At 43.1% G+C, this 2,359-nt stretch overlaps 1 long non-coding RNA gene across 1 annotated transcript; it reads left to right on the top strand.

Annotated features, from left to right (window-relative positions):
• Positions 1-384: 384 nt before the first annotated feature.
• LOC117746440 lies at positions 385-962 on the top strand. The gene is made up of 3 exons (XR_004611335.1): positions 385-586; positions 671-842; positions 926-962. It is a non-coding gene; the product is annotated as an uncharacterized LOC117746440 (long non-coding RNA).
• The last annotated feature ends 1,397 nt before the right edge of the window (positions 963-2,359 follow it).

The following is a 2,359-nucleotide window of genomic DNA, read 5'->3' as shown; positions in this document are numbered from 1 at the left end:
AGCTTTATTGCCAATACCACTACTGCTTTCATTATTATTATATGCTGCTGTTATTTTGGATAGTCGTACTACTACTACTCACATTATATGAATAAATTCTATCGTATGCATTTCAATCAGGAGAGACATCATTAGCAAAGGATAGAGTAACTGGATAGTGTGGGTCTAGATATACTACAATAAAGGATGGTGGGATTTTAAAAGATCACTGGAACATGGACATTATTAATAAATTATCTCTACAAGCTGGTTGTCATCACAGACTAAGATAAGTAGTTTTTCTGGTCTTTGAAACCCCTTAAATGCATCATCACAGCTACTTATGGATAACTCCTGTCATAAAGCCCAAAACACCTCCAGCTGGTAGAAAATGCAGCTACGAGTCTCTTAACCAGGAGGAAGAGGAACTGAAAGAAGAGAAAACAGATCTAAGAGAGATTCAAGGAGGAGCTAAGATGTCCCTGAACTATAGAAGAGAGAGGAACTCTATTCAACACAATACACAAACCATCAACATCACCTTTACTCAACATGCTGGCATTAGACTATTATTTACTTTCCCTACTGTCATTTGGCTTTCTAAGAGGTTTGTAAGATTGTGTATATACAAGTCAAATGTTATTTGAATGTGATCCATTAACTGAGTCTTTGGAGTTCTCTCTTCCTTTAGGGGTCAGCTGTGAAGACCTCAGTCCAGTCAACAAAGAAGTGTCCAGTTTAGAAGACAGCACTGTAACTCTGTCCTACAAATACTCCAAACTATCATCTAGCAATTATTTCTTCTGGTATCGACAATATCCAGGAAAACCACCAGAGTTCCTCATCTCACACTATGCTTCAGGGTCCGTAGGACTTTCTAAAACCTCTGGACTGGAGATTGAAGTGGATCAAAACCAAATCCTGATGTACATCTCCTCTGCTGCAGTGACAGACTCTGCTGTGTACTACTGTGCTCTGAGGCCCACAGTGACAGGAAACACACAGTCTCTGTACAAAAACCTTTGGAGCAAAGACAATACTGCACAACATCCACTAGAGGGAGCCTCACTCTGTTTGACTTTGAGACGATAACACAACTCATGTTCAAACACCATCAGAGGCCTCCACTAAAAGTCTTCTCTGCTGTTTAATCCTTGAAGGTCAAGCGGTTTGATCCAGAGACCTATTACTAGTATGATGGAAGATGTTCTATGTCAATCGGGAAACGAGAAATATAGTCTCTGACAGCTACTCAGGGCAGTCTGTGGCATAAGCTTCTACATTTGAAAAGGCCTCATGCTCACTTATACACACCTGAAAGTTACACACCTTTTTAAAGAAACACAACAAAAATCACGAGAAGACAATGTGGGGCTAAACAGTATCTAAACCAGTCTAAACCAGTTTATGTTTCTGCAAAGTCAGCATATTTCTCACAAACATAATCTATCAACTCTTAACAAAAGTTAGTGTGGCAGAATCATAGAAAACAGCTCTCTCCAGCACATTGATTTGTTCTTATCTCTGTTAGCTACGCAGGCTGGGCGCATCAGCAGGGCCACGGAGACAGGAGGCAGGAGGCATCGCGAAAGAGGCCAGACCAATGAGGCCGGCCTTTGAGGCAGGAGGCACAGAGAAAGAGGCAGGGCCATTGGGAAGGAGGCCAGGTCGAGGCTAGAGGCTGAATGCAGGAAGCAGGGGCAAGGACCCAGGACCAGCTCCAGACACCTCCAGGTCCAATGGACCCTATGAGACGTGAAGTCACAAAGACTCCGGGGAGGAAGCAGAGTTAATAAGGTGCAATGGAGAGATGTAAATTCATCCATAAGGAGAGAGAGAAGAGGAGAGAGGTGCTCAGTGTATCCTAAAACATCCCCCAGCAGCCTATAAGCCTATAGCAGCATATCAAGGGGCTCGACCAGGGCAGACCTGATTCAGCCCTAACTATAAGCACTATCAAACAGGAAAGTCTTAAGTCTATTCTTGAATGAGGTGACTGTGTCTGCCTCCAGGACTGAAAGTGGAAGCTGGTTCCATAAAAGAGGAGCTTGATAACTGAAGGCTCTTGCTCCCATCCTACTTTTTAGGACTCTAGGAACCACAAGTAGCCCCGCATTTAGTGAGCAGCTCTCTAGTGGGGCAATATGGTACTACAAGCTCCTTAAGATATGATGGTGCATCACCAATCAAGGCTTTGTAGGTGAGGAGAAGAATGTTAAATGTGATTCTTGATTTTACAGGGAGCCAGTGCAGAGCAGCTAATACAGGAGTCATGTGATCTCTTTTCTTAGTTTTTGTGAGTACATGAGCTGCAGCATTCTGGATCAACTGGAGGGACTTAAGAGACTTATTAGAGCAGCCTGATAATAAGGAGTTGCAG

This window comes from Cyclopterus lumpus, chromosome 17, assembly GCF_009769545.1.
Source record: "Cyclopterus lumpus isolate fCycLum1 chromosome 17, fCycLum1.pri, whole genome shotgun sequence".
Taxonomy (NCBI): Eukaryota; Metazoa; Chordata; class Actinopteri; order Perciformes; family Cyclopteridae; genus Cyclopterus; species Cyclopterus lumpus.
Note: the sequence above shows the minus strand (reverse complement) of the source record. Positions and strands in the feature narration are given on the sequence as shown.